We start from the raw sequence: 23,032 nt of genomic DNA, 5'->3' as shown, positions 1-23,032 counted from the left end.
ATTCACTTTATTGCATTAACACTTCTCTCATATTGAAATAATTATTTAAATAACGGAAATTAATGGGGGGTTTACTTTTCGAAATCATTAACATTATACGTCTTGTAAATTATATGGTATTTTCCCATCAGTTCCACAGAACATGCCGACTTTAAAAGGAGACCAGATATGATGTTCAATTAGGTCAATATATGCGTTAGTAAATTAAACGCCTTTCGCTAAATACGACTATTTCATGGATTTTTTATTGAGAAAAGTTTATTCATTTTTTAAAGTTGAATAGTTTTTCAATTGAAATTGGCTATCAATACATCTACAGCAAAAACAACAACCTTATGTACCAACACATATCACTATTTTGTCGCAAGAAAAAGAAGATCAATGTCACATATAACAGCAATCACTCGGTAATGTACAAATACTTTTGTCGTTTTATTGAGCCATTATTCATAATGATAAATGTTCTAGCTATTGCCTCTTCCCTTTTTGCCAAATCCTTTCATAAAATACCAAAAGTGTATATCACCATGCATCAGCTGAATGTATAACTGATGCAAACAAACGTTCTGAGGTCCAACCTGACTCTGTTCTGCACTTAAATAAAGTAGACATAAACAATGAGTTGAAACAGTACTATGAAGAGTATAACTTGATCAATATTTATGCGAAAAACTACAGAAACAAGCTCAGTAGCAAAATGTTTAAACAAGAACCCGGTTTAATGGCACTGGTTTAACGCCAAAGACATAGAACATAAAAACAAAAAATCACAAACAAGAAACATGGAAAAACAGCACAAAACTCGACAAACAGCACTTTGCATACATACTATATAAAAAAAACTAGATATGTTTATCAAACCTTAACATTGGCGAGATAAAGCATTAAATACTGAGGGAGGGGGGAAAGAAATATCCATATAAGTACATTGATTGAACAACAGAGATGTAGAGGAAATCGCTAACAAAATGTACTTTCAGAAAGGCGCGAAGACACTGTCTGATATAAGGTTTTCAGTTGAGGAGAAATGAAGCGAAAGTTTTATAATATACAAATCAGGACCATAATTTACTTAAGTAAATATGCAATGTGCTGTACAGTTTTCATCAATTAAACAGCAATCGCTTGGTGATATTGCCACAACCGTTCAGACAATGCAATAGTTGGTACACGATTGTCTTGGATAAGACTATTGATATTACTAGTATACTAACATTCTCTCCTATAAGACAAGAGAACAAAATTGAATCCAGATATTTAATAAATGACACAAGCAGATATTTCTTTGACAAATTGGCCCACCTGGTTTAACATATTTACAGACAACATTAGTTTCTGCATTGTTACGTTATTGGACAAAGCAATGTGACGGCTATTTTACAGGAGACTGGAGATGTCAGATAAAAGTACGACTTGAATAGTGTTTTAACAAGAATTATAAATAATAAATGTATACTTTAAAGGAAACAAAACAGTGATCAATACATTTACTACTTTACTGTATAAAGTCACGAGGTTCAATAAAACATTCAGTTAGTGATACACAGCTTTTCAAATGAACAGACTGTTCGTTATCAATAAACTCTAAGGTTATTGTATGAGAATGGTTATATTTTTTCAGGATAAAGAAAATAGATCTGATGATCTTAAGCATTTGTATGTGTACAAATACGCATATATGTGCCTTGTAATTGGTTTAAACAATTGTGCCAACATTTCAAACCATGTGATTTATAAAAAGAATTTCAAATCTGCTAAAGCAAGTTAATCATTTAATTATTTTATAAGTATTGCTAATCAATTTACTGTTAGCTATAGGTTATATAAATATATATAGAAGCATATGTCACACACATGATGTCGACATATTAAGCCCAAATAGATTTATCGACCAAACTCTTTCTACATTACCACTTAATAAGTGTTGTAACTGGTCAATTTGACTAAACATAAGGCGACACCACTACATGATCACACCATCAATAAATAAGATATATGTACTCATCGTTATGGATCCTAAATACTTCTGATACAAGACAGGATAACTAGATATCATTTCTTCTCAGTAATCAAAGTTAGACTTACTTACCCTGGTAAATTTAACTTAATATTTATAAACTCAATTGATAAATACATTAGGCTCGCATTTGACACCATAGGAACAAGCCTAGAAGACTAAATGTTTTACCAATACTAAGATAAACCCACAAGGAATCCCTTATCAATCAATCAGGCACGGTGCGAACATTCTTGGTAGAAGAGAATTACACTTCAGTTTCCCGGTAAAGTATAAATAGTTTTCTAACAAAAAGTAATTAGCGGTACTAAGAAACATAGAAACAAATTCCAAAGAAACTGTTAATGACATGTTAACGAATGAAGTGAAGGTAACAAAACATAGATAAAATGGGCTCGACAAAACTCTTTTGTTCAAAAGAAATCAAAACTCTATATGATTCTCTTTGGAGCGGGTTCAATATATAAAAGCTGAAAATCCTTCCCACGGGACAAATATTTTCATGTTTTCTTGAAGAATCGTTGAGAGATTCTGTATGATATTACGCTATTAAGAGCCATGTTTTAAATCTGAGGGAAACTATTTGTAACAGACTCTTTACAATTTCTATATCTATAGTCAATGTTAACTTACTAAGCGTATCGCATGCAAGGCATTGCTATGACCTGATTAAGAAATCGAGACATGTTACCAAGTCATCAATATCCTGCACATGCCGTACACAAACACCTAGCATTCATGATCGGGTACTGCATTTTTTTGGTGCCACGCAACACAAAGTTGTGTGTAATGCAGTTAATTTAAACATCGTGTTACCCATAGAACAATTAAGTTTAAAACAGTTTTAATTTTATCAAGGGATATATGAGTATGTCATTTATTCGTCCACACATGGACGACGAGTAAGGTGATCACAAAAGATCATATTAGGCTTACATGCTAAGTTGAGATACATAAATGAAACAATATACAAAATTATAAATGTATACATTGTCCTCGTTTTTTCATGGCAAAATAAATATATTATTTGATATATATTTCATGTAGTTACCATAAGTATATACTGTTAAACAATATACAATAGTTACTTACCAGCAAACAATGTACTTCCAAAGTAACACACCCGAACTTTCAGAAACGTTTATCTGCCTTCGAAATATTAAGTTTATATCACCAATATACTGTTGACAGTTATATTTATTGAAAAACGAATATTCGACATAGCAAAATGAAATGCAAATGCTTAATGATTTAAACCGCTAAACATCGACAAATACATCAAAAGAGAATACACTCGACCTTCTATTATAGCCGGAGTAGTTTAATGTAATAGCTTCTGCTTTAATATACAGGCCATTTTAAGAACAAATATCGGGTCCTCGCGTCTGTAACAATACCGTTAGTGTAGCAACAAGCGCTAACAAATAGGACATTGAATCGGATATCAATTTCGGATATAATTATATTGCAAAGAACATTCGTTTGTGTCTGTCTGAATGTGCATCATAAAATTTATCTCAAAGTTAATCTGTTATTTAATCTCATTAATGAATTCATGATTTTCAGTAAAATGCAAAATAGAAAATGCATTTTTTATAAACATACTTTTTTAGACATCCTAGAGGATTAGAATGGCTGGTTTTCGGCGCGTTTATTTTATTTTGCCAAAAGCATTGAAATTCAGCGTATGAATAGTCAAAACTCTTAATAACCTGAAATGCATCTTTTCGTCTTGTATACAGATCCAATTTATTCATGCAAAATGATGGTAAATCGGCGGCATACATGCCCACATTGACAAGTCTAGGGTTGTAATAAGGACATACTGTATTTTCCGATTTTGGGACCATTTGGTGTCTAGTATTTTCAAGATTTTATAATAAACCATATTTGTCAAGTCAATATGGTTATTTGTCGTTTGTTATTTTACTATTACTTTTGTAACTTTGGGAAAGACCACAGATACCCGTTACATTGCAATGACACGCCTTAATTCTTCAAAATAGAAGTATAAGTTTGGGGGGAGAATTAAATGTTTATACTGATAGTGAATGTTCTATGATTTATTTGCAAGCATTTTTTAATATAACAACTTGCGTTGACATTAAACACAATGTTGGTTTGGATGGGTGAGGTTGTGGTCAAACGGTAAAGCATGGCTACGTCACTGCCGCCTGTTGAAAAGTTCAATAACTAAGTTACTGTCCAAAAACAAAATTAAATAAAAGGGATGAAGTTGATTTGTCACTTTTTGTTCATTAATTTAGCTTCAGTGGCAAAATGATTAAAACTTGATACGTTACATTTCTTTCTTTCGCTTTTCATGATGTCAGAGCGAACAAGATATACACTGTGGTTGAAGTATCCGGCAAAGCAAGCCGTGAAGACACTGATATGTTGCATTTAAACTGTGTATGCATGGAATACGAAACGTAGCATGATACATCTGCAAAATCTGATAATTTAGGTTGTTGTAGTGTCCATGTAATTTGAAATTCAAACAAAGAAAACATAACGGTCGTTCCAAAACAATTTGTGATTTCCTTGCTAGTAGTTCGAATTTAGGTCATAGAAGAATGATAAATGTTTGACATGATCCTTGATTACTTTGTTGGTGCAATTAAATTGCATAAGAAGTGGCTCTTCGAGTGAGCAAAATAAGAAGCAGCTGCACAACCATTGGGCAACAAGCATACACATCTTGTAGTATTGTTCAAACACTAACCGTTTCCCAGGAGGACGGCCAATCATAACTTTGTCATGGTATTCATTTAATAATTTACAAACAATCCATCAATGGGTCAAAGATACTTTCTTTGAATTGTTTTTGTGCGTCATTCGTTCTAACAGTGTCATACTAAAGTTATCGTGCGGCAATACTCGTGATCACTTGCTGCATAGTCATCATTGGTTATATTTCATTTGATAGTAAAGTTTTTATGATGTTGAAGAAACCAAAATGCTTCTTAAGATTAAAAGTACGGTTTATTATATTATTGCCGGTGGTTTCAATACGGTTTTGTTTAACTGTCTGGAACATAAAGCCGCCATGTTGTACGAGGCTAAGAGAATAGTACTTAGCAAAATTAGAATAGTCGCAGATGTTATGAACATATTTTGCCACCAACTGATGCAAATAAAAACACTACCTACAGGCACACAGGGATTTACGGTCAATCAAATGTTTTGTTATAAATTATTCGCAAAACAATGTCAATATCATTAGTAAAAATATCATTGGCATTTCTTCTAATATAAGCTTTTGTTCCATTGTCGGATATGTAAAGTATTTACTTATCGTTGTTGTTTATTTTACTTCCGTTTATATATTTTATCGTTAAAATAGTTGACTAGTGAAAAATGTACTGTTATAACTATTCATATAGTATCGTACTATTAATTTGAAGTGGCAACGTAAAGACTAATAGTAATAATTAGTAATACCGCAATAGTCTATAATAATTTATTATCGAATCAGTGTCTTTTTCAGTGTTAATAAATGAAGCGACAAGTGTGAAGTTGAGATTACTTGAAACGACCTGGTGGACTTCTGGTTTGAGGCGGTAACTACAACATGAATTGATAACGAAATAAATACAGTGTATGAATGGTCTTGTGACCTTATTTATCTTGCGTCGAGAGTCCGTTTACCTTGAAGTTTGTGCTTTTAAGCGAAAATTTGCTTCTTGGCCCGTCCCCGAATCTGCACTTGTACTATTAGAGACATTACAAAACGCTAGTTGTACGGATACGTGTATGTATGGGGTCACTTTTGTTCTCTTTGTCATACAGGTACTACATAGTACACGTTTTGATTGTAACGTAATGCACTATAGTACGAGGAAAGTGTTTTACGTAAGTAGCAGCGATCCTTTAAGTATACTATTAAAGAGAAATGAGTCAAACGAGTTTTAAATTCAACTGCATTGTTTACATGAACATTTGGCAAAATGTGCACTTCATGTCTCGCAACCTCAGCACTAATGGGGGATGGGAAGTCGTAAAATAATGCACAGCTTTAGTTACTTCATTTAAGACATTATGACAAAAAAGTCAGCAATATAACTGCATGCAACTAGAATTACAGCTATTAATTACAATTTAATGATGTAGAACAATAGAATCATAATTGTTGCAATATCCCTGTTTAAGTTACCATTTCCGGTTTGCAATTAGATATACCATTATTGCATAATACCTGTATCAGAAAGATCATACAACTGTATGTATCTAAAGCCTGATCTTAAACAATTGGCTAACACATTCCTGATTTACAGGATGTGTTGCCATTGGACGATTTCATGTGTCGAGCAAGAATATGTAAAAACTACACAAATACTTATAATAATATAATTAAGGTGCCGGGCACTTGTACGATTTTAAAATTGACCATTTCACGTCCGTATTTAGATGAAAAAAAACAACAACAAAAATACAAACTGCAATGACAATAACAGATGGTTATCAATAGATGTTTAGTTTACCGCATTGCCATGGTCATCTGTTTTCAGGATGAAGAAACTGTATTACTGATCAAAATATCACAATAGTAAAGATCTTTAAAACTAATTTATATTTGTACATCTGAATTGCAAAACTTGAGCAAACAATTAAAATTATGTAATTAAGAGTACATACCGTTTTCGTCAATCAAACAAAAAACATTGCCTTAATAACAATGATGATTGGCATAAATTAAAGCATAGTATGTGAAACAAAAAGTGCAACATACAATACGTGATACCTTTTTCTTCATTTGTACAAGTATGTAAAGAAATCAAACTAAAAACAAACGTATACTTTTCACGGACTTTGAATAGAATGGATAGAATATTTATGAGACAAGTAACAATACAGGCAACTTGATGCAATCAGTTATTTTTCTTTCATCTTTAGCTATACCAACTACAAAACGAACAATCAGAAAAAAGTATTTAAACTTGCTAAACTAGAAATTAATTATATGATTTAATAAGTGCTGCTTTGCCATATTATTCAACATTGAAACAATGTTAAAATGGAACCTTTATCCACGAGGAATATGTTATATTTCTGGATGTGTATATCATATATGCTGATAATCAGATTATGACGTCTAATTGATATGTTTTAAATCGACTTGGGGAGTGATAACAGCACATGTCGTCATATTTATTGAAATCAAACAATGAAAACTTCATGGACAAGCACATCAGCCTAAACTTAAACAGTATACAAGAGACACGTTTCCTAACAAACCAATATCTTGGTAGAAGACGACTACATCTGAGCTTCCCGATGTAGTAGAAATTAGTTTCCAATTTGTCGGTGATAAGCATTACACAAACATAGACACAAATCCCCGGATAGAGCGAAAGACAGAAGGGTAAGACAAAAGACGCTCAAGAACAAGTCAGCGAAATATTATGTCAGGCCTGAAAAGAACTTCCACGTAGCGGGGTTTATATGTATCAGACGAGCATTCAAACTAAAGAACGCTTTTCCAGGTCAACACTATTTTGGTCAAGCTTTACACAAAAACATACACTTTAAGTCCTGCATGTTGAATCAGACTGATATTTTTTCCCTTTCTGTTGCCATGCAACATAGAGTTGTATGTTATCCGATTAATTGAAATGCTTTTGATGCAACCCAAAGGACATTTCTGCTACTAAAGTTGTCGGTTTAAGCAGTTTAATACATCGACACATGGACAATGGGGACCAGGTGAACACAAGAGCTCAGATTGGGGATATAATACATAGCAGACATAAAATATGAAAAATAATTGCAGAACTATTTTAAGTTAATGGTTGTGTATAAAAAGTAATGGTTTATTCAGGCCAAATTGAATAAGTACTCATAAACAGAGTGTAAAACGTAAACAACATTTACCAACAAACACTATTTCCAAAGAAACACCCTTACGCGTTGTATAGAGTTTACCTGCGTTGAATATATAACAAACAAGCCAATAAAAGATATATTTATTAAGGAACGAAAGGTCGACGAATCACAATGACACATTTTAGTGCTTAACGATTTAAACGTCTAAACTACTAAGAACATCAAAGTGAAAAAAATCGGATTCTATAACAGCTTGAGTAACATAATGTTATATATTTCAAATATACAGGCCCGATTAAGTCAACGCAGCGAGTATAGAAACAGGAGCTGACAAACGAGATACTGAATCTGAACAAAAATATATGAATTTTTGGACAGGCTTGCATATATATTTTTCATAAAATACTACTTCTCGTATTTTTGCATGTGCATCACACAATTAATCTCATAGTGAATCTGTTATACAGTATATCGTTTACAGGGTCATCAGTATCGTTAACTTCAAAATGCATGCGGCTTGCATGTAGATAAAAAAAGTTGGACCTCCTAGCGTGTTACGATGCAAGCACTTTGGCACGTTTATTATATTATGGTTTACACAAGCTACCAAGGGCTTTAAGCTTAGTTAAAATGTATCACGTAAAGGTATTTTTAAAGATATTTTTCGTTTGTCTTAATGTGCATCACCAAACATCGTGTCAGTCACATAATTTCAACAAAATAAGTCTACCGGTAAAAAGGTTATATTCTTTTGTTAATAACACATCAATTTTTACTCACAAAGACATATTACAAAGAAACAAAACTTAATAAAAACACAGAGATTAACGTGAGATATCATTAATTCACAAATCCGTTTTCGTATCTGTATTTGTATATATAAAATGATATATTTATATTTTTCTTATACAAATTACAAGGCATCACAAAGGCCCCATTATTTATTTTGATAAAAGCATTGATAGAGATATGGCTTAAATGTAAAAAAATAAAATAATCAACTGGATACGTGACGCTCCTTCTTAAGTGTCTGCTTGTAAATGTAATTTGTATCAACAATGGTTTTGCTGGTCATAATATCAAAACAAACAAGATATGCGTATCCATCAAATCAAGCCATAGAAAAGCTGACATTTAAACTGTGAATGCATCAAAACACAAGATAATTTGCTAATATGGCAAAATCTGCTTATCTTAGTAATTTTATTGTCCACGCATTTTTAATTATATGAAATATTAACATTACAGTTCCATTTTCTTAAGGCACCAGACACACGAATTTGTTTGGATCATTTGAAAGGGTTTTGTGTGCCGAAAAAATAAAACGTAGTTCCTACTTAGCCCTTTACGATTCAATACAGAAGAAATTTACAATGTGGTTAAAAATCTTTTTGAAAGTGTGTTATAAATTGGATTTGAAATAAAAAAAATACCATACAAATATATTGAACATTACAGAGAATCAATCACACTAGACTGAAACCAAATATTCATTCCTTGCATGGAATCAACGAAATGCCTGAACAGAGCTTTTGCAGTCAAAGAGAGATAATACACAATAGATTCACAGTTACGATTTTGTAACAGCTAAATAAGTATTTCAAAGGACACTGTTTATACTTGAGTGAATATGCAACTCATGATACAGTTGCATCAAGTAAACAAACTGCCTTGAATGCCTAAACGTATGGACAATGCAATACAATGGTCACGTGATCGTCTTAAAAATGATCATATATAACATACTAACCTTCTTCTCTGTTGTCAGACAAGAAGGCATTGAATCTTGATACAAAACAAAGCCTTGAATCCAGATAACCCTTGTTCGTAAATGCAATAGTATGAATAAATGGCACAACTAATATGTTCTTTGACGAATTGGCGCATTTTCTTTAAATTCTAACTATCATATTAACTGACAACAGTATTTTCTGCTTCGTACCGTAATTGGATATAGCATTGTGACAGCTTAAATTATAGTTCAAAGTAGCCTCAAGATGCAAGACGAAGGCACGAGCTTGTAAATAAATATCACTGGAATTCGCTTTAAAGCCCCCTTTGAATCCTACATCGGACACTACCGGGACAAATTCAGCAGACAAAAAACGTACTATGATCCCGTCTAAATGCACAAAGGTCAAGGATCAAACACTCAATCACAGACACAGAGACACACAATGGCAGAAGGCAACAAACAGATCGATATCAACAAATGTTAAGGTTGCGGCATATGAACAGTCATCTTCGTTCAGGATGAAGAAGAGTTATATCATTGATCGTTATGAATAAATGCTGGTAATGGTATCAAAACGGTTATCCATTTTAGGGATGAAAAAATATTTATCTTTATAAAGATTTCACTAAAACGATCTTTAGACCTATTTCATATGCTAATTAGCATTTCTGCGCTTTGTCAGTGGTGACAAATCATGAAAAACGCTTAAAATTATTCTATTTACAGAAAAAGGCAGTTCCGTCATTCAAATCATAAATTTATTGCTTAAATAGCGACGAAGATTTAAGATATGCTGAACGTATAAATTAAAATACAGGATGCAATTTAATATATATTATACAATAAATACAGCCTATGCAGTTTTATCTAAATAGACCATGAGAGCATAACGTTCCATGTTCTTCAATGATTCGTGTCTTCTTTGTCAATGCTGTTTAAATTCACGTCTTATCGTGCTTTCTTTGTCAATCCTGTTCAATTTCAGGTCTTAGAAGTATGGTGCATGTTTTACATGATCCGTGTATTCTTTGCTAATGCAATTTAATTCTTTGAAAACAAAATGAGATAAAATGTTTTAAATGATATCTTGTTTAGTAAATGCAGTTAATTTACGGTTTTATTAAAAGATAATAACAGTGCAGTAAAACGAGATGTGTTGTTCTTTGCCAAAGTAGTTCTATTTCGGTACTATTTTTTACATAAGTGAGCATCAAAGATGCAGCTGCACAATCTCTGAACAACAAGGTCAACATGGATACATCTCTTGTGGTTTTGTTAAAACACGAGCAGTTTCCCTGGATAACACATCGTAACTTAGCGTGGACTCCATTAAATCCATCAGCATTACGTTTAACTGTCTTTCTTTAAAGTGATAGTTCGTTAATGTAAGAGATATTCACATACATTGCTACAAATTGATGCAAAGAAGTATGCATATTCATATGAAATACTACACATTTACAAAACCATGTACGATAGGACATGGAAAGTGTTTTATGCGAGTATTAGCAAGTATACAAGTCTTGCTTTAAAGGTTTTTTTCAAACGCGTTTTAAAAGCAACTAATTGGTTGTACATATACGTGTAGATACATGTGCACGTTGCGTATCGCAACCTCTGCATTGAAGAGGTGATGGGAAGTCGTAAAATAATACACAGCCTATGTAACGTAATGCATTCATTTTTTAAATGCATCGGTCAAATGACATTCAACTAAAACTAAAAGGATTAATTACAATTTAATGAGATGTGGAAAACTTGAGTCTTGATTGCAACATCCCTGATAAAATTACCATTTCTGAGTTACAATTAAATATACCGTTCATTATTGTGTAATACCCTCATCAGAAAAAAACCTACTCCTATGTATCTACCTCATTACGATACGCCCGTTAAAATTTGTAAGGAACTGAGGATATGATTTTTAAAAAAAATATAGGGAAAATATATATTTAGGGCCTTATCTTGAAACATTTCATCAACACATTCCTTATGATCGACACCATATGTTGCCAGTGAACGGATTTTATACGTCGAACAAGAATCTGTTAAAACTACACGAATAATTAGTTATATTTCAATTAAGATTTCGGGTCCTTGAACTATTTTAAATTGACAATTTAACCTCCGATTTAAATAGAAATAAAGAACAAAAAGAATATTGGTACTACACCATTAGCTATTTCTGTTATGTTAACTTACTAGGCGTTCCTCGTGAAACGCTTTGTTTTTTGCCATTTTAAACTATTTGAAACGTTTTGCCTGGTCATACCATACACAAATACATAAAAGTCAGGTCCTGCGTCTTGAATCAGACAGCTTTTTCCCCTTCTGTTGCCATGCAACATAGAGTTGTATGTTATCATATTGATATATAGACTTTTGTTGTTACCCAAAGGACATATCTGTTACTAAAGTTAGTGATTTTAATCAGTTTAATACAGCGAAAACTGACGGGCACTAGGTGATCACAAAAGCTCACATTAAGCATATCATACTCAGCAATGATAGGTAAATGAAATTGTATATTTATTTTTGAATAATATTGATTTTATTTATTGACTGTATTTGTTTATCCAGGACTATATTGATATATTACACAAGAACATAGTATATACCATTATACTGAAGTTACTTACCAACAAACACTGTATTCCGAAGTAAGACCTTTACACCTGATGCAACGTTTATTTATCTGCGTTCAATATATCACAACTATGCTAAAGAAGGATATACTTATTTAAGAACGAAAAGTTGACTTAACACATAGACACATCTCAGTGTTAAATGATTTAAACGTCTGAACATCGTCTAAAACATCAAAGTGAAAATACTCCGCATTCTATAACAGCTAGGATATTATTATGTTATAGATACCGATCGAGTTTACTGGCCCATTTAAGTCAAAGTATATTGTCTTCACGTGCGTAAAAATGCCGCGAGTAAAGAAACAGAAGCTGACAAACAAGACATTGAATCTTAAAATTTTCTTAAAAGATTCTTTTTTCGGTAGAACCTTAATGGGATGGCGGGTACAAGTTTGATTAAATACTACAACTCTTATGTCTGCATGTGCATCACAAAATTGATCTCACAGTGAATCTGTCATATAATGTTGTTAACAGGGTTATCACTTTCGTAATTGCAAAATGCATGTGGCTTGTATGTAGTGAAAAGAAAGTTAGACCTCCTAGCGTGTTACGATCCACGCACTAATTGCGTTAATTGTATTAACTGGCATACACATGCTTGAAGTTTCGTTAATATATATTTTGGTAAAACCTCGATGGGATATCAAAGATATATTGCATGGAATACTAGCTCGCTACTATGACTGAATGTGCATTACAGAATTAGTCTCACGGTCAAATAGTTATATAATATTGTTAATAACACATCAATTGCAACTCACAAAGACATACTCCAAAAATAAATAAATAATAAAAAGCTACGAGTTTAACGTAGGACCTGATGTATTCGCAAATTTGTATTCGTATTTGATCTTGCATATATAAGATGATATATACTCTAATTTGTCTTTCTTATAAAAATTACAAGCCAACAGAAAGGCGCGTTAATTTATTGTAAAAGCATTGAAATAAATTGCAAAAGTCAAATACTCGAACCGTTAAACTCCTTCTATGGTGACTAAATTTTAATGTAATTTGTATCAACAATGTTTTTGCTTGTCATTATGGCAGAGCGAACAAGATACACAATGCCTATCCATCAAGGCAAGCCTTGGAGACACTGATATTTTGCATTTAAACTGTGAATACAACAAAAACACATGGTAGGATGCTGATATTACAAGTCCCTTTTCTTAAGGTATCAGATACAAACATTTGTTGCTATTATTTAAAAGGGTTTTGTGTGCAGAAAATACGAAAACATAAAACAAAATACCAAAAACAAGAGAACAAACACATTTGTTTGGCCAAAAAAGATTGCATTGCAAAATATGTCATTTACGCCCGATTTCAGTAAATATACAGCCTATAATAACTTTATAAAGTACGTTTATCAAGGCAAGCCTTGGAGACACTGATATTTTGCATTTAAACTGTGAATACAACAAAAACACATGATAGGATGCTGATATTACAAGTCCCTTTTCTTAAGGTATCAGATACAAACATTTGTTGCTATTATTTAAAAGGGTTTTGTGTGCAGAAAATACGAAAACATAAAACAAAATACCAAAAACAAGAGAACAAACACATTTGTTTGGCCAAAAAAGATTGCATTGCAAAATATGTCATTTACGCCCGATTTCAGTAAATATACAGCCTATAATAACTTTATAAAGTACGTTTATAAAGTACGTTTGGTCATTTATTTTAAATATAAGATAGGCGTCATGAAGCAACAAAATTTAACACCAATGGCTATATAAAATGAAATGCTTGTTTGTAAATTGGTTATATTAAATTCACAAAAAATCCTTAAATATCGGAATACCACCAGTACTGTAAGTGAATGTATTAGGGCTGCAAATGTTCGGAGGTCCAACTTGGTTTTAACAGTTCAATAAAGTAAAATTAACATATTTATAGATAATGGTTTGTAACAGCTGAAAACATTTTATTTCCATGTTAACTTTATTGAATATGCAACTAATGTTTAGTTGTACCGTACAAACACAAGTCACATCAAGTGTCAAACGTATGGACGATGCAATTCAATGATCACGTGATTCTATATATATAACTTACTAACATTCATCTCTGCTTTGAGACAAGAAAGCATTGAATCTTGATACACAACAAAGCCTTGAATCCAGAAAAGCAATGGTTTTAAATACAATGGTATTAATAAGCGAAACAAGCAAATTTGTTCCATGACGAATTGGCCCACCTGGTTTGAATTAAAACTAACATATCTACAAACAACATAATTTTCTGCTTTTTGACGTAATAAGTCATAGCATTGTGACAGCTTAGTTTATAGTTTAATGTATAGCATCATGATTCAAGACGAAGGCACGAGCTGGTAAAATAATACACTCGTAGGCGATTTAACAGACTCTTTGAACTATTTTAATGGACACTACAGGGACACACTAAGCAGACAAAATATGTAGTAACTACTGTGATCCTGTGTAAAGGCACCAATGTATAGAAACCAATTCCTAACAAACACTTAGTTAGAGACTCATAACGTCAGACGACAACAAACAGATCGCTATCAACAAATGTTGAGGTTACCGCATATGGACAGTCATCTGAGTTCAGGATTAGGAACAGTTATATCCTTGATCGTTATCAATAAATGTTAAGGTAATGGTTTTGGAACGGTCATTTGTCTCCAGGATGAGTAAAATGTATATCTTTATAAAGATCTTAATAATTGTTATATTTGCAAATTAGCATTTCTGCGCCTTGTCGGTCAGTGTGTGTATACCATGTCATGATTATCGTCATATATGCTACGTCGGAAAGCAACATTTTGCTTAAAATGAACACTTAAAACATAGATAGCTTTTCTTTTACTACATCATTTTAAATGAAACATAGGACAGTTTATGCCGCTTAAGGAGCTCCACCTTCGTTTTATTACCGGAGTTTGATAAGGTTATTTGTTTTATCAAACACTACGACAAACCTGTTTAAAAAAATATGTTTTGACAGTGCTCCGTCAGACGGCCGTATGGAGAAAAGGTTTGTCGAAGTGTTTTAAGAAACTAAAGTCTCAATCAAGCTCTGGTAATTGACCAAAGGCGGGGCTCCGTAAGCGGCGTAGACTGCGCTATGTTTCATTTAAAATGGTGAATAAATAGTGAAGTTATTTTTGTTCAAAGTTTTCATTCGAAGCAAAATATTACCTTTCCATGTAGCACTTATGACGCAATTTATCACGTGGTATACACACACTATCATTGTAGACAAGTCAGGAGTAAACACTTCAAACTATATGATTTACAGAAAAAAATCAGTTCCGTTATTTAAATTACAAAATATTACTTTAATAGCGACGGATATTTAGGCTATGCTGTTCGCATAAATTAAATTACAGGATGCAATTTAATATATATTATACAATAAATACAGCCTATGCAGTTTTATCTAAATAAACCATGAGAGCATAACGTTCCATGTTCTTCAATGATTCGTGTCTTCTTTGTCAATGCTGTTTAAATTCACGTCTTATCGTGCTTTCTTTGTCAATCCTGTTCAATTTCAGGTCTTAGAAGTATGGTGCATGTTTTACATGATCCGTGTATTCTTTGCTAATGCAATTTAATTCTTTGAAAACAAAATGAGATAAAATGTTTTAAATGATATCTTGTTTAGTAAATGCAGTTAATTTACGGTTTTATTAAAAGATAATAACAGTGCAGTAAAACGAGATGTGTTGTTCTTTGCCAAAGTAGTTCTATTTCGGTACTACTTTTTACATAAGTGAGCATCAAAGATGCAGCTGCACAATCTCTGAACAACAAGGTCAACAAGGATACATCTCTTGTGGTTTTGTTAAAACACGAGCAGTTTCCCTGGATAACACATCGTAACTTAGCGTGGACTCCATTAAATCCATCAGCATTACGTTTAACTGTCTTTCTTTAAAGTGATAGTTCGTTAATGTAAGAGATATTCACATACATTGCTACAAATTGATGCAAAGAAGTATGCATATTCATATGAAATACTACACATTTACAAAACCATGTACGATAGGACAAGGAAAGTGTTTTATGCGAGTATTAGCAAGTATACAAGTCTTGCTTTAAAGGTTTTTTTCAAACGCGTTTTAAAAGCAACTAATTGGTTGTACATACACGTGTAGATACATGTGCACGTTGCGTATCGCAACCTCTGCATTGAAGAGGTGATGGGAAGTCGTAAAATAATACACAGCCTATGTAACGTAATTGCATTCATTTTTTAAATGCATCGGTCAAATGACATTCAACTAAAACTAAAAGGATTAATTACAATTTAATGAGATGTGGAAAACTTGAGTCTTGATTGCAACATCCCTGATAAAATTACCATTTCTGAGTTACAATTAAATATACCGTTCATTATTGTGTAATACCCTCATCAGAAAAAAACCTACTCCTATGTATCTACCTCATTACGATACGCCCGTTAAAATTTGTAAGGAACTGAGGATATGATTTTTAAAAAAAATATAGGGAAAATATATATTTAGGGCCTTATCTTGAAACATTTCATCAACACATTCCTTATGATCGACACCATATGTTGCCAGTGAACGGATTTTATACGTCGAACAAGAATCTGTTAAAACTACACGAATAATTAGTTATATTTCAATTAAGATTTCGGGTCCTTGAACTATTTTAAATTGACAATTTAACCTCCGATTTAAATAGAAATAAAGAACAAAAAGAATATTGGTACAACACTATTAGCTATTTCTGTTATTTTAACTTACTAGGCGTTCCTCGTGAAACGCTTTGTTTTTTTGCCATTTTAAACTATTTGAAACGTTTTGCCTGGTCATACCATACACAAATACATAAAAGTCAGGTCCTGCGTCTTGAATCAGACAGCTTTTTCCCCTTCTGTTGCCATGCAACATAGAGTTGTATGTTATCATATTGATATATAGACTTTTGTTGTTACCCAAAGGACATATCTGTTACTAAAGTTAGTGATTTTAATCAGTTTAATACAGCGAAAACTGACGGGCACTAGGTGATCACAAAAGCTCACATTAAGCATATCATACTCAGCAATGATAGGTAAATGAAATTGTATATTTATTTTTGAATAATTTTGATTTTATTTATTGACTGTATTTGTTTATCCAGGACTATATTGATATATTACACAAGAACATAGTATATACCATTATACTGAAGTTACTTACCAACAAACACTGTATTCCAAAGTAAGACCTTTACACCTGATGCAACGTTTATTTATCTGCGTTCAATATATCACAAATATGCTAAAGAAGGATGTACTTATTTAAGAACGAAAAGTTGACTTAAAACATAGACACATCTCAGTGTTAAATGATTTAAACGTCTGAACATCTTCTAAAACATCAAAGTGAAAATACTCCGCATTCTATTACAGCTAGGATATTATTATGTAATAGATACCGATCGAATTTACAGGCCCATTTAAGTCAAAGTATATTGTCTTCACGTGCGTAAAAATGCCGCGAGTAAAGAAACAGAAGCTGACAAACAAGACATTGAATCTTAAAATTTTCTTAAAAGATTCTTTTTTTCGGTAGAACCTTAATGGGATGGCGGGTACAAGTTTGATTAAATACTACAACTCTTATGTCTGCATGTGCATCACAAAATTGATCTCACAGTGAATCTGTCATATAATGTTGTTAACAGGGTTATCACTTTCGTAATTGCAAAATGCATGTGGCTTGTATGTAGTGAAAAGAAAGTTAGACCTCCTAGCGTGTTACGATCCAAGCACTAATTGCGTTAATTGTATTCTGGCATACACATGCTTGAAGTTTCGTTTATATATATTTTGGTAAAACCTCGATGGGATATCATAGATATATTACATGGAATACTAGCTCGCTACTATGACTGAATGTGCATTACAGAATTAGTCTCACGGTCAAATAGTTATATAATATTGTTAATAACACATCAATTGCAACTCACAAAGACATACTTCAAAATTAAATTAATAATAAAAAGCTACGAGTTTAACGTAGGACCTGATGTATTCGCAAATTTGTATTCGTATTTGATCTTGCATATATAAGATGATATATAAACTTATTTATCTTTCTTATAAAAATTACAGTCCAACAGAAAGGCGCGTTTATTTATTGTAAAAGCATTGAAATAAATTGCAAAAGTCAAATACTCGAACCGTTAAACTCCTTCTGTGGTGACTACATTTTAATGTAATTTGTATCAACAATGTTTTTGCTTGTCATTATGGCAGAGCGAACAAGATACACAATGCCTATCCATCAAGGCAAGCCTTGGAGACACTGATATTTTGCATTTAAACTGTGAATACAACAAAAACACATGATAGGATGCTGATTTGACAAAATCTGCTTACCTGAGTCGTTTGATTGTCCACGTACTTTAAATTTCAAAATATTACAAGTCCCTTTTCTTAAGGTATCAGATACAAACATTTGTTGCTATTATTTAAAAGGGCTTTGTGTGCAGAAAATACGAAAACATAAAACAAAATACCAAAAACAAGAGAACAAACACATTTGTTTGGCCAAAAAAGATTGCATTGCAAAATATGTCATTTACGCCCGATTTCAGTAAATATACAGCCTATAATAACTTTATAAAATACGTTTGGTCATTTATTTTAAATATAAGATAGGCGTCATGAAGCAACAAAATTTAACACCAATGGCTATATAAAATGAAATGCTTGTAAACTTTGTAAATTGGATATATTAAATTCACAAAAAAATCCTTAAATATCGGAATACCACCAGTACTGTAAGTGAATGTATTAGGGCTGCAAATGTTCGGAGGTCCGACTTGGTTTTAACAGTTCAATAAAGTAAAATTAACATATTTATAGATAATGGTTTGTAACAGCTGAAAACATTTTATTTCAATGTTAACTTTATTGAATATGCAACTAATGTTTAGTTGTACCGTACAAACACAAGTCACATCAAGTGTCAAACATATGGACGATGCAATTCAATGATCACGTGATTCTATATATATAACTTACTAACATTCATCTCTGCTTTGAGACAAGAAAGCATTGAATCTTGATACACAACAAAGCCTTGAATCCAGAAAAGCAATGGTCTTAAATACAATGGTATTAATAAGCGAAACAAGCAAATTTGTTCCATGACGAATTGGCCCACCTGGTTTGAATTAAAACTAACATATCTACAAACAACATAATTTTCTGCTTTTTGACGTAATTAGTCATATCATTGTGACAGCTTAGTTCATAGTTTAATGTATAGCATCATGATTCAAGACAAAGGCACGAGCTGGTAAAATAATACACTCGTAGTCGATTTAACAGACTCTTTGAAATATTTTAATGGACACTACAGGGACACACTAAGCAGACAAAATATGTAGTAACTACTGTGATCCTGTGTAAAGGCACCAGTGTATAGAAACCAATTCCTAACAAACACTTAGTTAGAGACTCATAACGTCAGACGACAACAAACAGATCGCTATCAACAAATGTTGAGGTTACCGCATATGGACAGTCATCTGAGTTCAGGATTAGGAACAGTTATATCCTTGATCGTTATCAATAAATGTTGAGGTAATGGTTTTGGAACGGTCATTTGTCTCCAGGATGAGGAAAATGTATATCTTTATAAAGATCTTAATAATTGTTATATTTGCAAATTAGCATTTCTGCGCCTTGTCGGTCAGTGTGTGTATACCATGTCATGATTATCGTCATATATGCTACGTCGGAAAGCAACATTTTGCTTAAAATGAACAATTAAAACATAGATAACTTTTCTTTTACTACATCATTTTAAATGAAACAAAGGGCAGTCTATGCCGCTTAAGAAGCTCCACCTTCCTTTTATTACCGGAGTTTGATAATGTTATTAGTTTTATCAAACACTACGACAAACCTGTTTAAAAAATTATGTTTTGACAGTGCTCCGTCAGACGGCCGTATGGAGAAAAGGTTTGTCGAAGTGTTTTAAGAAACTAAAGTCTCAATCAAGCTCTGGTAATTGACCGAAGGCGGGGCTCCGTAAGCGGCGTAGACTGCGCTATGTTTCATTTAAAATGGTGAATAAATAGTGAAGTTATTTTTGTTCAAAGTCTTCATTCGAAGCAAAATATTACCTTTCCATGTAGCACTTATGACGCAATTTATACAGACACTATCACTGGTGACAAGTCATGAGTAAACACTTAAAACTATGTGATTTACAGAAAAAAATCAGTTCCGTTATTTAAATTACAAAATATTGCTTTATAGCGACAGATATTTAGGCTATGCTGTTCGCATAAATTAAATTACAGAATGTGATTTGACGCAAATCCTGGCAGGAATAGTACGTAGCATCATGCATGTAAAATATACACTTAACTTTCAAGCAAATAAAGAAGCAATATAAGCAGACCTTAGAAACGTTTGTTTTTAAGTATACCATTATATGGTAAAGCAAAAAATGAGTATTATTCACGGACTGAAGAGAATGGATAGCATTTTTATGAAAATGGAATATCACATGTAACTTGATGTTATCAACCATCTCTCTGTTCTTTCTCATTAAACCCTCTTTAAAACGACAATAAACAGTGTCAACGTAAGTATTTTAAACCTTCTAAAACTGGTCATTTATTTTATGATTTTACTTTCGTTTGTTTATTCGTATTTCCCCGTGCATTGTCACTTTTAAGATTGATATTTTTCCCTGTAATTTTCATTGTGCTATTAAACATTCTTGGTAAAAAAAGTCTACACGTCGGTTCCCCAACTGAGTAAAAATAGGTATCTGAAATAATGTGGCCGGATTTTACTTTGCTGAAGATCTTTGTGTGACTGCATGTCATAACTATCACAAGGTTCAAATTTTAAAGCTTATGACAATTATTTGTTATAGCATATTTCCTATTCCTATATGTATGTCCAATGTTAACTAGCTGGGCGTATCCTATGAACTCCTTGTTTCTTCATATTAAAGTAACCAAAACGTTATTTTAGTTCAACAATATCTGGCCATGCCATACGCGAAAACCTATGACTGAGGCCCTGCATTTTAAATCAGACTGATTTATTCTTCTTTTTGTTGCCATGCAACACAGATTAGTGTTTAATATTAAAACACTTTTGTTGGTACCCTGAGGACAGTTCTGTTGATATGATTTGGTTTTGATTCGTGTGTCGTTTTAAGTACTTCATACATGGCATTGACACGACAACACCTGGTCATTGCAATAGCTCATATTGGGCATAACATGCATATCTCAGATAAATAAATGAAATGGCATACCTCTATTGAAACAATATTAAACACATAGTGGTCAATCCATGGCCAGAATAAGATCATGTCTATAACGATAACCAGTAAACAAACGTTATTATCTAACAACCAATGTATTGCCTCATGCAGATGAGGGATATATTAATTTAGGAACGAAAAGACGACATAAGACAGTGATATCTACGTGCTATGTTATTTGAATCGCTACATATCCACAAAAAAAACATAAAAGGAGGAAATATTCCGCATTCTGTTATAACCATAGTAGCTTTATGTATTAGCTTCTTGTAGAATATACAGACCCATTTAAGTGAACGTATCGCGTCCTCACGTCTGTTATATTGAATCGAGTATTGCATTAGAAACTGACAAACAAGACATTGACTCGTAACAAAAAATTGTGAATTTCGTAAGGGTACCTTTTTCGTTAGAACCTCAATGGTATGGCAGGTATATATTGCATTAAAACTACTACACGTCTATCTGAATGTGTATCACAAAATTAATCTCACGGTGATCTAAAGTATTATCTCGTTTACGGAGTCTTCTTCATCGTCAACTGCAACATGCATGTGTCTTGCATGTAAAACAAGTTAGACCTGCTAGCGATGCAAGCACTTTGGCGCGTTTATTGTATTCCGCGCCTGCACATGCTATCCAGGGCTTTACGATTAGCTAATAAATATATCACGTTAAGGTAGGTGTCCAAGTATGTAAAGCGTTTATTGTCTTCTTAATTTTAACAAATTAAACCTGCACGTTATCAATAAACTTCGAAATATTGAAAAATAAGCTTAGAACTATTATTGTTATGCAAATTTCTTAATACACAACAAGTTAACATTGTTTACGTTATCATATGTTGTTTTTGACTCTTAATTAAAAAAAAAAGCTGTTTGGAGATGCTTTAGGAAAGACAGGAGAAAGTCTTGTCAACGTTATTGCCGCTTGTGTCAAAGACAAATAAAACACCACTGTGAAATGGGTTTGTTAAATAAATTAAACAAAACATGAAAATTATGTTATTGTCAAGAGCATTTGACTAATACAATTAGTGTAAATTATAATCCTCTCAAATTATCCCGCCACAATTGACAACCACAACATAAATTATACAGAAACAATATTTAATTAAAGTCACAGCAAAGAATGTTCGCATACGCCTTTATTTATCAACATAAATACAAAGATAATGTATATGGCTGAAATGGCACAAAAGGAAAAAAAATCGTTACATTCTGTCCTAAGTGACTACTTGTTTATGTAATTTGTACCAAACATTATTATGCTTGTCATGATGTCAGACGGAATAAGATACACAATGTGGTTTAAGTATTCGTCATATCGAGCCAATAATTACATATTGCAGTTAAAATGTGAATACAAGAAATACGCAAGGAAGGATGAAACTCATGCAAAATCTGATTATCTATGTATTTGTACTGTGCATGCATTTTTATATCCAAAATGCATACTGAAATTGAATTTTGATCAATGAAAAATGGATTATTTGGATTTTCATAAGGATA

At 32.5% G+C, this 23,032-nt stretch overlaps 1 protein-coding gene across 8 annotated transcripts in view; it reads right to left on the bottom strand.

Annotated features, from left to right (window-relative positions):
- The window catches only part of LOC128213615 (collagen alpha-1(I) chain-like), a 257,574-nt gene that overhangs the window by 187,630 nt on the left and 46,912 nt on the right, over positions 1 to 23,032 (bottom strand). For 3 of the 8 annotated variants that reach the window (XM_052919568.1, XM_052919559.1, XM_052919572.1), the window contains exon 1: positions 17,418 to 17,531. The exons of 4 other annotated variants lie outside the window; for them this stretch is intronic. The gene's annotated coding sequence lies outside the window, so the exon portion shown is untranslated. Of the gene's footprint in view, positions 1 to 3,109; positions 3,215 to 17,417; positions 17,532 to 23,032 lie in introns of those variants that run through there. One more of the 8 variants, XM_052919557.1, reaches the window with a different exon arrangement.

The sequence above is a fragment of the Mya arenaria genome, chromosome 13, assembly GCF_026914265.1.
Source record: "Mya arenaria isolate MELC-2E11 chromosome 13, ASM2691426v1".
Classification (NCBI taxonomy): domain Eukaryota; kingdom Metazoa; phylum Mollusca; class Bivalvia; order Myida; family Myidae; genus Mya; species Mya arenaria.
This window is presented reverse-complemented; position numbering and strand designations above follow the sequence as displayed.